We start from the raw sequence: 12,146 nt of genomic DNA, 5'->3' as shown, positions 1-12,146 counted from the left end.
TTGTTTTATCGTTTGAATTGTTTGACTATCTTGAATGATACGCGTTGTGATGTTTCTTACTTAAGTGTGTTTAATAATTTTGTTTTCTTCATCATCATACATCATGAGTACCTCAATAAGGAATATTTTGTTTACACATCTTAAAAGACTTTTGCGAATAAAATTTCACTTGAGAAGATTGACACAAAGCTGTAAATCACATCCAATTTGGGAATGACAACCACCAGAATTAGTGGCCTATGTTGAGGATCAAGAAAGACAACTCAAAGCAATAGAGCGTGGCATATATGAATTTCAATTGGAGTTTGAGGTTAACTCAATGAGAGGACGAATATTTGATTTTGGTGTGTTTTGATTTATTTTCCCGTATAAATGGCGGATAACAGTACTCTGTGACTTCTTAAGTCAGTATTCTCAGTTTCCCATAATAATTGAAATCTCAAAATCAAGCATGGAAGAAATACAACATAAATTGCATAAGCGTTTTCATTCTCTCCCTCAGAATGCCCTCAGGAAAATTTACAAAGCTCATTGTGAACGACTGCATTTGTTAATGATCAATGGCATTCCTTCTAACATTCGTTGGTTAATTGAAGTAAAGGTCTGATTAGCTGGTGAGTTTTCTGATCCATTTGTTTCTTACATGCCTGGTTTTGGTAAAAGTACGTTTGCTAAGAAAAGGAGAGCTAAACGACTTGGCTCAAAATGTCATAATTGTGTATGACTTAGTTGCAGACTAGAAGTTTGTAAATCTTTAGGAATGGTTTCTGATAGTCGAGAAGATAAAATTAAATTTTTCAAAGATGGCATGAGTAAAGAATCGTTGGATCATATCTTACGATCTCTTGAGACGCATCGAAGCAGACATGTGCAATATGAGATACACAGGTTATGGAGACTATTCCAAAACGAAAGTGCACAGTTTAGTCTTGGGAATCTGACTCAAAAAGACCTTGTTTGCCAATTTATAAGAAAATTGGATGGGAAGCCTATCCTCAACCCATAGAGGGTGTTCAAGCCGTTACTGGACGTAAAACCAGAGGAAGATGTGAGCCACAATCACAACTACCAGTAAATATCCTTTTACTTTATTGCTCTTTTATCATTTGCATTATTGCATTTAATGGTGTGATTTTGTATTTAATCATGATTTGTTTTCTTTTACTTTTTCTTTTCACTGTTTGCTTTTCTTTTTACTGTTTGCTTTTGAATAATTGAGACATGAGCTTTACGCGTCATCTGACAAATACACCAACTCATTTACAGTTGTTTCTCATTTTGTCTGTCACTCAGATATTTAAATAAGAACTCTTTTTCCAAACCACTCACATCTTGTTTTTTAAGATTATTCTAATGGCAACATCTTCGAGTAGACAATTCAAAAACATTTGTATGCTCTCTGGATTTCATTATGGAAAATACAAAGAGTTCGTTCAAGCAGCTGTAGATCTTGGTCGTGCCTTAGCTGAGAGGAAACTGCACCTTGTATATGGAGGAGGTGACCGTGGGTTATCAAAACTTGTCTCAGAACCTGTTTTTATTAGAGGAAACTAGGTACTAGGTATCATTCCACAAGCCTTAAAACCTCTAGGATGCAAGTCTGATGTACCAATTGGAGAAGAGTTAGTTGTCTCAAGTATGCAAGAACGAATAACTGAGATGTTAAATCATGCTGACGCTTTCATTTTCTTGCCAGGAGATCTTGCAACTTTAGAGGTATTGATTACATTTGCATCTTGGGCCCATTTAAACATCCATAAAAAACCCATCGGTTTACAAAATGTTAATAATTTTTTTGATGGGTTGCTCACATTCATTAACCATGCAATTAAGAATCATTTTATTTCAATCTCTGTGAAAAATCTTTTTGTTTGTGCTTCTACTGCTAATGAGTTACTTGATCTTTTACAAGCTTACAAACCAGAGTCAAATCCTAAGACCTTGGCCTTGGAATGATTGACTAATGATGGTAACCCTAGCCCTAGTAAGAAGTACAAATTGGATTTAACTCTTCAGTTGTAACAATCTTCTTGGAGCTATGAGGTTGTGTCTTCTAAACTCTACTTATTTCCTTTAAGTCATTGAGGACAATATCTTGTTCAGGTTTGGGGGAGGGAATAGTTGACAGATGTGGAATATAGCAAATCCTAGTAATGCTTTTGTTGAAGATGGCAGAATATGGGGTGTAGGGACTCTAGAAACGCATCTTCAGCGGGTTGTTCAGGTGTGATCTTTCCTATTTCTTCTTTTATTATTTATGTTTTCTTTATCTTTTTCATCTTTCTGCATGTATATAATGTTTAAATTAGGTTGGGGGGAAGGGATAATTGACGTAAATTGTAAATAGGTGTTTTAATTTTAGTATTTAAAAAAACCAAAAACAACAATTTTTTTTTGTCTAGGATGGCTATGTAAAGAGTCACAACTTTTGAGACGCATCCTAATAGTCTTGTTGTATTATATTTTGATTTTAAAATTCATAGTAAGTTGTTTTTGTTCCCTTTTCTTTGAATTACTCAAATTTGTGAACTCTCCTCCATTTGGTTATAAAGTTATTTCGTTGTTTACTCATTTAACAGGTATTATTAAATCATTCTTCACACACACACTATGACACATACTAGTGGGTTGTAAGTTAAAATTTTTACAGCATTTAGTTCTTTTGATTTATTAGGAATAATATCTAAGGTGGTAGAAAGTGTATATTGCAAAAAATAAAAATAAAAAAACAAAAAAAAGAAAAAAATTGAATGAATTTAATTTTGTTATATCTAGAACCTAAGTAATTAAGTCTGTAGGGGTGTTTCAACACCTAGTGCCCTAAGGTCAACTGGTCTGGGAGTCACTGGCCTAAAGCTCGCTACATGGGTTATAGATATATTGTTTGCTTATTTATTAAAAACCCGAGTAATTGAGTTCGTAGGAGTGTTTCAACACCTAGTGCCTCAAGGTTAACTGGTCTGGAAGTCACTGACCTAAAGCTCGCTACATGGGTTAAAAATGCAAAAAAAAAAACCTTGAATAATCTACTGCCTAAAGATGGAATTTCTAATGAGTTTTAGAATGAAAATGTTGTTTTCTTTTAATAAAACCCCATAAGTATTGTGTTAATTACTTGAGCACAAAAGAAGGTTTATGATATTCTGGATAATGAGTGGATGACCAAGAGTTAAAAAAAAAAAAAATTTGGAGAGTTTATTTATTTGGTAGTTTAGAGGATAGATGAACAACTACTAACTTGCATGTGAATTTTGTAAATCTTAAGTTAATATAATGCTTTAATTGCTAGGGGCTAGCAATAAGCTAGTTGGGGGGTGTGATTAGTGTTAAAAGTTGTATGTTTATTAAGGGATAAAAATGTTATTTTGTTTTATTAATGTATTTTATATTTGTAATTGTGTAACATATTGTGAATTTCTAATTATTTTTCTAAATATTTGATTTGTATTTTTGTGTGTTTATTAGGGAAAAATAATAATTTCATGCAATTTGAGGCTCCGAACAAATGCATGGATGTCAAATTTGGATTCCGCAAGTCCGAGAAATTATGTCATTGTCGAGGAGGATCCAAGACTTTTGTTGTACTTTTTTTTACGTTTTTACCACGGTAAATGTGGTAATTGTAAAATTATAAGTTTTTATCATATTAGGTATGGTAATTGTTAATGGAATGTGTTGGATATGCTTAAGTGGATAAGTTAGGTTTATGTTTTATTAGTAGGATTATTAGTGGGACAAAAGTAAGGTTAAGATGTAGTTAGATTTTTTTATTTGTGTGGTGTGGATTTACCATGTATTAGTATAAATAGAGGAGGGGTGAACACACCTCTCCACACCTTCTCTTCTCTTCTTTTCCCCCAAATTCTTCTTCTCATCTCTCTTTGTAATTTATTTTCAATCAATAAAATTAGTTTCATTTCAATTTTCAAATTCCATTTTTACTTATGTGTTTTTCAATTTTAGTAATTTCTTTTATAAAAAACTGTTTAGCTAAATATTAATATTTAGGGGAAAGTGAAACTCTTAGGAAATAAATATGATTTAATGAAATTCTATTTTTAATTTTATAAATTAAATTATTTTCTATTTAATTTTATACATATTTTATATTATGAGATTTTGATTTATTGTAGACAAAAAAGGGAGTTTGGCACAATAAATTCTTTTTATCAAAATATAAGGTATGGTAAAATGGTATTTTGACTTATTGTAGACAAATTAAATTTTGGCACAATGAATACTTAATCCATCATAAAATTAAAGGGAAAATAATAATAATTTATATAATTAATCTTTTGGGTAATAAATCTAAAACAAATGGCAAAAAGAATTTATTAAGTTTTATTTACAACTAAGAGTGAATCCACAACCCTAACTAATTCAATTTCATAGTTTTATTTAAACTAAGTTGTTTATATTTAAGTTTTATTTTCAAATTTTAGATAAAATAAAATAAACAAATTAAATCTTTTCTCTGTGGATCGACCTCGGACTCACCGAGATATATTATAACTAGACACTCTTATACTTGAGAGTAAATCAAACACTTTTAAATCGTGTCAATTTACATTAATGGAAAACGTCTTCCTAATAAATTGCCTCCAAAAGTGTATATTGCACTTAACAAACCTAAAGGGTTAGTACCGTTGAGAATGCTTCCTTTTGTCTTCTTAAGCTTATTTTTAAATTTCCGGCTTTTGGTTTCAGAATTTATGTATGGAATTAATATAATCATCTAATGACAGTTACATTTTCTCAGTTGGAGAAAGGAGGTTAGGGCGGTGATAAGTCTATTCGATGATTATTTGAAGAGTTGGGTATATGCAACTTACAGTTTTTGATATTCTACAAATAGAAGGAAACATAACTTTTTTTAGATGAAAGTGAATTTAAATCAGTGGTGATCTCATATTTATATTGTACTCCATTGTTGTATTTTTAATTTTTATTTCATTATTGTTTGTGTTTACAGGATAAAAGAAATCCATGACTACCCAGACCGCGATTGTTTACTATTGGTTGTCTTGATGTTACCACAACTGGGTTAATTATAGTGACCAACATAATATGCATTTTACCGTCCATCAATGATGTATATTTCGTGAGTAAAATCATTGGATATTGGATGGATTTACCTTGTTTGAAGAAACGATTTTTCTTTCCAGGAGATTTTGCTCAGACAATATCACATATTTCATCTAAGTTGCAAAAGTGTAAGCTTTTGCATGTTTTATTCTTTATTAGTAAAGATGGGCTACTATATTTAGGAAAGGTGTATTTCACGCATATTGCCTTTTTTTTTCTTTATAAACTCCCAAAAAGTTTGTGGAAAATAGCTTTTGGTTGTATATCCTTAGAAGTTGGAACTTAATTGGTTTTATGTTCGTAGAAGTGAATTATGAATGCCAATGGGCTGAGATATTCTAGGTCGAACTATGAACTTTTCATGTTATTTTCATATAACCCAAACGGTTCGATTGCGTAGTTAAGACTTTTGATTTACAATGAAAGAGATCATAGTTAAACCTCCCTAGGGCTACCTAATCAGGATACTATATCTTGCAAGTTTCTTGAATACCAAGTTGTAGCCTTGTAGGCTCCGATAGTTTTCCTAACTATAAGTTTAGAACTTGGTGAACTCATGAGAGAGATTGGGGAACTTACGCAATTCATAAGCTATTTAACTTGTTCTTTCGCTGATGATTTCACTACCATTAATTTTTTTGGTAATTAATTGATTAAATATGGCATAGCATTTACAAAATAATTAATTAAATTAGTCTTATTTGTAATTTTTAATGACCCAATAAACTATAGTGTAAATTAATCCAATTTCCTATAATTTTCCTTTGAAATAACTAAGTTTATTTGTAAATAGCTTGTGAATATTTTTTTTGGAGCAAAATAAGTTTATTTTTGTTAACCATTGTTTTTCTATTGTTTGTTAGTTAGTGTTGCAATGGAATTGGCAGCCAATTTTTGTTTTTTTCTTTTCCATGTATCCTAACCTATCCAGAGGAGTTGCTGGTGAGATAAAACAATTACACTACTTATGTTCAAAGAGTGAAAGGCAATCATCGTTCTTAATTTAGCTTATAAATTTGTTAAATTTAGCCACAATTAGTAGGCATTTGATTGGATGGTAGAAATTTTTATGTATTTAATTTAGATTATTCAGTAACGAGAGTAGGATATCTCATATATTGTTTATTGAAGTATTTGGCATTTGTAATGTATACTAATAATATTTAAATATGAAATGAAAGATTTTTTAATACAAATCGAGTTTTTTTTTTGGGTTATTTTGTAGTGCCTTTTAATTTTACCAATAAATCAATAAGCATTGAGCCAATTCAAAATTTCAAATAAATTAAATAATGATACCATGGTAAAATAATTATAGACACTAATACAATATCAACAACTACTACCACTACGGTGTCAAAATATTGGTGATACTATAATAATAGTAATTACTGACACCATATTTGTGACACTACAAACAAGTGTCATTATTTTTCTAACTACCATATTATTGACACAATTAACAAGTTTCACTGAAAGTAATTACTAACTCTATTTCAATGTCAGTAAAGACCATTTTTTTAGTAATACTAGACTTTTTTTTATTAGACTTTCCTATAGACTACTGAAAAAATTGTTAGTGTTGATATTTCTCAAAAGAGCATTGGCCAAGTAGCTAAGATAGCTTAGTTCACTCAAAACTAGGCAGGAAGTTGGATGTTGTGCCACCTACTAATGTCAAATGTGCACTTTTTATGATGGCCTCTATCACAATTCCTCAATCGCACATTTTGCACTTTTTTGGTTCTACTTTACAAAGGCATGCTTAAGAACTAATTTGTTTTAAGTTTGCCCAAATATAAGAAATGGAAGCATTAGCATTATTAAGAAAGCCAAAATTACACTACAAAAAATTGACACTTAGACAACTGAACTTCAAGCAAGGCACAAGTATTTTTGTTAGTTGGGCCAATCATAATGAAAGAAGCAATAAAATATTAAGACAATATGTAAAATTTTGTAAGAGAATCTTGCTTCATGAGAACAAACACTTGCAAAAGTTATATTTAAAGACAAACTTGATAAACAGAGATAAAATGATATCTCAGCCAGTTCTTTAATCAGGACAGTATAAATAATCATAAATTCTTTGCCATTTAAAAAAAAATCTTGATAAGGAAGTATCGAATAGTTATTTTTACCTTATCAATCAATCAATACTAATTCCCTACTTCCTCATATCTCAAGTTAGGTAATTTAGGTCTTGTTTAGGATTGAAGCTGGGTAGCTGTAATTTAAAAGGTACAACACTAAAGTATTTGGTAAACATTAGTTATCATAGCTTGGAAATTAAGATGATTTTTACCTTTATTAATTCTATCAAAATGTTAAGTTGATTTGATTTTATACTTGTTGATAGAATTATTAAAATGATAGAAAAATCTATTTTATATTTAATAATTCTATCAAAATGTTATTTAAAAATTATATTTATTATATATTATTAACTTTTATTTAATATTTGCAGCTTTTTTCTAATAGCAACTATAGATTATAATATATACCTCAATATAAAATAGGGCCTTGCAACCCTCTCATTGTTAAAACCAACATGTATTTCAACAACAATATGAACCAATAGTTAATGTGATTAGAGAGTATGTCTAGATATAATGGGGAGTCACACATTTGATTAAAGAGTGCTGGTTATCTATCATAAACAATTAATTGTTAGTCCTCTGTTAAGTGCACACTTTGGCTTATAGCAAATTGTAACAAATGGAGCCATGAGTATAAATATTGTTTTTGTTATCAATTGTAATCAAGAATAAATAATATATTCTCAAAATTCTTCCTCTTATAGCTTTGTCACACCAATCCAGCTTGATCAAAACAATTTCATCATGCAGCATACACAATTTCTTACTTCGATCAAAGGCAACGATTTAGAGAGATTTATCAATGGCGATATTGTGTGTCCTAAGCAATTTCATCCTCATACTGCCATAGGAGCTAGTTCATCTTCTGGATCTACTTTAAGAGAGGTAAGTCCTAATTTTACTACTTGGATCAAAATTGATCAACTCCTTTTGAGTTGAATGATGTCCTTGATTCAATACAATAATCTATTTTGCTACTTCTAAAAAGCTCTTGGATTCCTTTACTAGTATGTTTGCTTCATAATCTCAAGCTAGAATTATGAATTTGAAAATGCAAATTCAAACTCTAAAGAAAGACATTATGCCGATGGCTGACTACTTTGCCAAAATAAAAAGATTGGCTGATAATGTGGCCTTAGTAGGAAAATCTATTGAATTAAATAAATTTATGTAACATGTATTAATAGGATTAGATTCGTCAGATTATGAACCCTTAGTTACTGTTATGTTAGCCAGAGGAGACAAGATTAGTCTTGATGAACTTTACTTTTTATTGCTGAATCACAAGAATCGAGTTGAATTGAAAAAAAAAAAAGCAAGATTACGTGTGATGTTATGCATAACATGTCTGCAAATATAGTTTAAAAGAATCAATACGCTGGAAGGAATATTGATGGTAATCAAAGGAATTTTATAAGTAACGGAAATGGTTTAGCTATAGTGGTTTTAATACTGGAGGTGGCCAAGGAGAAAATGGTGGTGGAGATGCCTTTGATATCATCCATCAAATATGTTTTCCACCAAGAAATAGAGTAAATAAATGCAAGAGTAGATATAATTCAGTCTTCATACCACAAAGGAATCATGTTAGAGGTGGTTCTTATGTGTTTTCAGACTTAGTTAAGGGTATTATAGCAGAGGTTACTCGTGTTCTTTTGTTAACAATGGTGAAACTAGACCTTTTAATGGACATTCAAGAAGTTTTAGTTCCCCATTTGATAGTAGTTTTTCTATGCCAAGACGATTAGGATATCAAGGCAATATGGTCTATCAAGATCCTATTATTTTCCTCATTTACAGTTCTATATTTCTGTCTACTGCCTATTCCACAACTGGTGGTAACTCTTTTGGATTTCATGGCTTTCCTGGACGAAGTGGTACTTTTCCAACTTGGCAGCACACTCATTTAGTTGCTCTTACTCCAAAAATAGCTAAAGATCTGTCCTAGCACATTAATAGTGGAGCCACAAATCACATTGTAAATGACTCTGATAAGCTTCTTTAAGTCTAAAATATATGCTAGTTCTAAAAAATGATTAATTGGAAATGGTACTGCTTTGTATATTTAGCATTTTGGACCTGTGTTGCTTGCCACCACTTCATATGAACCTTTAGTTCTGAATCATGTCTTACATATACCTCATATTACTAAAAATATATTCACTGTTTCAAAGTTAATAGTTGACAATAATGTTATTGTTGAATTTCTTAAACATTTGTGCTTTGTCAAGGCTAGGAGTACATGGATCATCTTGCTTAAAAGAGTTGTAACATAAGGAATATATAAAGTCCAAAGCCCTTACTCAGCCTTAATATGTCGATCTTCTTCAAATAAATTTGTGTATTTGTTTGCTTATTGTCCTAGTCCTTGTTATTTTCTTTGTAACTGCAGGTTCTCTTAATGTTAATCTCTTGCATAAAAGACTAGATTATATTGTAATACATACTCTCAATAATGTAATAAAGACTTGTAACGGCTTTGCTGCTTTCTATGAAAAGCTTTGTAATACTTGCAAGAAAAGAAAAAATCACATATTACATTTTGATTATGTAAAAACCAAAACCATAGAATCTTTACAATTATTATACGCAGACCTTTAAGGTCTCTCTCATGTAACTTCTATTATCTTTCTATCTTAGATGATTTTAGTCAATTTACTTGGATCTTTCCCTTAGCTGCTAAGTCAGATGCGCTCTAGATATTTATGAGTTCAAAAATTTCATCGAAAAGCATCTTCATAAACACATCAAAACTGTTCAAATTGATTGGAAATGTGAATTTAAAAGTTTACTTCATTACATGCTGAATCTTCGAGTTCATTTTAGACATCCTTATCCTTATATTTATGATTACAATATTAGATAGAAAGAAAGCATTGGCATATTGTTTGTATTGCCTCACATATAAGCTAAAGCTCATCTACCATTAAAATTTTGGTGGAATGCTTTTCATATAGTTGTTTTTCTCATTAATAGGCTTCTTACTCCCATATTATATGATAATTCCCCATCAAAAACTTTCTTATCAACCACCTAATTACTCCATTCTAGGAGTGTTTGGTTGTGCTTGTTATCCAAATCTTAGGCCATACAATAAGTTATCCAAATCTTAGGCCATACAATAAGTTATCCAAATCTTAGATCATACAATAAATACAGACTTGCCTTCCAATTTAAAAAATGTGTTTTTCTTGGCTATAGTTCTTTTCATAAGGAATATAAATGCTTACATTCCTCTGGTAGGGTTTATGCATCTAATCATGTAGTGTTTGATTAAAATTCTTTTCTTCATGTATATGGCATAGATTTTTCTTGTATAATGCAGCCTTATAGTTCCTCAAAGTCTTCTATCGAGTCATCTTTTCAGTCTATATTTTCAGCTTCCCTAATTCATGCTCCGATAGAAGATTCCTCGGCTACTGATCTTCAATCTCATGCTTCTACAATGAGGTCAATCTTCCTTCTTCCTCACTAAACAGTTCTGATCACAACCATTCACTACCTCATGTATTACCTGAACCACCACTAGTAGTTCATCATTTAGTTACTAGACCAAAGGTTGGTATTTACAACCCTAAATCTTATTTAGCTGCTCTTATTGTCACCAATCACAACCCACCTCAATTCCACAAGCCTTAACTGATCCAAAGTGGCAAAAGGCTATAGAAGAAGAATTTCAAGCTCTTCAAGCTAATCATACTAGGGAGTTGGTCTTACCGACACAGCTAGTGAAAGTGGCCGGTAATAAATGGGTGTTTAAGATGAAATATAATTCTGATGGTTTTATTTTTAGATATAAGACAAATTTAGTTGCCAAAGGAATTCATCAGACCTATAGGGTTGGTTATACAAAAACTTTCAATCCAATTGTTAAGGCTTCCACTGTCAGAATTGTTCTAAGTGTTACAGTTGTGAATAGATGGGCAATTAATCAAGTAGATGTTAAGAATGCATTTTTAAATGGTTTTTTTGGTTGAAGATGTATATATGGCACAGTCTAAAGGTTGTGTTAATTCATCAAAATCTCATCATATCTATAAACTAAAGAAAGCTCTTTATGGCTTGAAATAATCTCCAAAAGCATGGTTTGATAGGTTAAAGGTTGCTATGGTTTTAAAGTGGGGTTTCTAAACCTAAGATTAGAGAAAATACTTGTTTTATAAATGGAAGAATGGTCATGTTAGTATTGGTCTATATTGATGATATAGGCATTACTGGATCTAATAAACTTCTTGTTCAGTAGTTGATAACTGATATGCATCATACATTTGCCTTAAAAGATTTGAGAGATCTAAATATTTGTTTCTTGGCATAGAAGTTACTGAGACTACTGGATTACATCTTTCTCAGGCTAAAGATATTGTAAATGTTTCAGTTAAATATAGCATGGCTGAGTGTAGTCTTGTTTCTAGATATATATCTACTAGTCATCCTCTTACTAAGAGTTTTGGTGTTTTTACTCCCAGTGTTGTTATTCCCAAAGCTTCATAATATAGATGCATTATTCGTGCTTTGTAATTTATGACATTAACTGGACCATAAATAGCCTTCCAATTTAACAAACTTAGTCAGTTCTTAGCTTCACCAACAGCTAATCATTAGGAAGCATGTAAAAGGCTATTGAATACTTAAAAGGATCAATATATTTTGGTATGCAGATGAATTGTTTTAGTGACTCAGATTAGGCTTGTGATAGAGGTGCAAGAAATCCATAGCAAGTTATGCTGTTTATCTAGGATCAAATCTTGTTTCCTAGCCATCTAAAAAGCAACCAATTATATCCAAGTCAAGCATAGAGGCTAAATATAGGGCTTTAGCTCAAGCCACATCTAAAGTTGTGTGGCTTTAATCTTTGCTTGATAATTGCATATTAGGCTTGTTAATTTACCTATCATGTTGTCTGACAATCAAAAGGCAATAACTTTGGCTTATAATCCAGTATATCATGCAAAAATTAAGCAT

General features: G+C 31.1%; 1 pseudogene; it reads left to right on the top strand.

Annotated features, from left to right (window-relative positions):
* LOC127899876 (uncharacterized) overlaps window positions 1–12,146 on the top strand; it is a 104,727-nt pseudogene that overhangs the window by 4,095 nt on the left and 88,486 nt on the right.

Source organism: Citrus sinensis, chromosome 9 (genome assembly GCF_022201045.2).
Source record: "Citrus sinensis cultivar Valencia sweet orange chromosome 9, DVS_A1.0, whole genome shotgun sequence".
In the NCBI taxonomy this organism is placed as follows: Eukaryota; Viridiplantae; Streptophyta; class Magnoliopsida; order Sapindales; family Rutaceae; genus Citrus; species Citrus sinensis.
Note: the sequence above shows the minus strand (reverse complement) of the source record. Positions and strands in the feature narration are given on the sequence as shown.